Genomic DNA, 677 nt, shown 5'->3' on the forward strand with positions numbered 1-677 from the left:
CGGGGGGCCTCGGTGCCTTCCCCCACCGCACAGAGGAAGCAGGGAGCCAGAAGCAGGGACAACAAAGGGGCCATGGAGCAAACGAAAGGCTCCCGGGCTGTCCCCACCGCTGCTGGGGAGCGAGACAGGATGGAGGTGGCTCCTCTGCCCCATGCAGGCTGAGGCAGCAAAACCAGCCCCGTCCCTCCATGGGAAAGGGCCCCTCCAGGCTGCTGGCTTCTGCCTCTTGCTGAGCTCAAAACTCAGGTTTAAACAGGCAGGTGAAGTGTCACTTTGTGTGCATGAGGGTTTCTGTCTCTGCGGACTCAGACTGGTGCCAACGCCTGACCCATGAGCCCAGCTGCAAGGGGCGAGCAGAGGCAGGACGAGCCCCCCAGCCCTGCGCTGCCCTCCCTGCCAGACCTGGCACGGGGCAAGCCCAGCCAGCTCCGTCTGCGGGAGCAGGAGCATCGCCCACAGCCCCCATAGGCTCGCCGGAGAAATAGCCCTGTGTGAGGGAACCGAAACCCACAGAGGTCTGTGATGGGGCTTCTCCACCCCATCATCCTTTACAATCTTCCCCACCCCGTGATCCTTTACAATCTTCCCCTCACTTAGCTCCAAGAGCATCCCTGCTCCTGCAAAGGGGCTGGAAGTTGCCCAGCTCAGGGAGAAACTCCGCTGTGGCATCGGGTCCG

General features: G+C 62.8%; 1 protein-coding gene across 1 annotated transcript in view; it reads right to left on the reverse strand.

The window, feature by feature from the left end:
• Window positions 1-677, reverse strand: part of CEP131 (centrosomal protein 131kDa) — a gene marked incomplete at both ends in the record, with an annotated part of 14,900 nt that overhangs the window by 4,795 nt on the left and 9,428 nt on the right. The window lies entirely within an intron of this gene.

Source organism: Buceros rhinoceros, unplaced genomic scaffold, assembly GCF_000710305.1.
Source record: "Buceros rhinoceros silvestris isolate BGI_N320 unplaced genomic scaffold, ASM71030v1 scaffold24032, whole genome shotgun sequence".
Lineage (NCBI taxonomy): Eukaryota > Metazoa > Chordata > Aves > Bucerotiformes > Bucerotidae > Buceros > Buceros rhinoceros.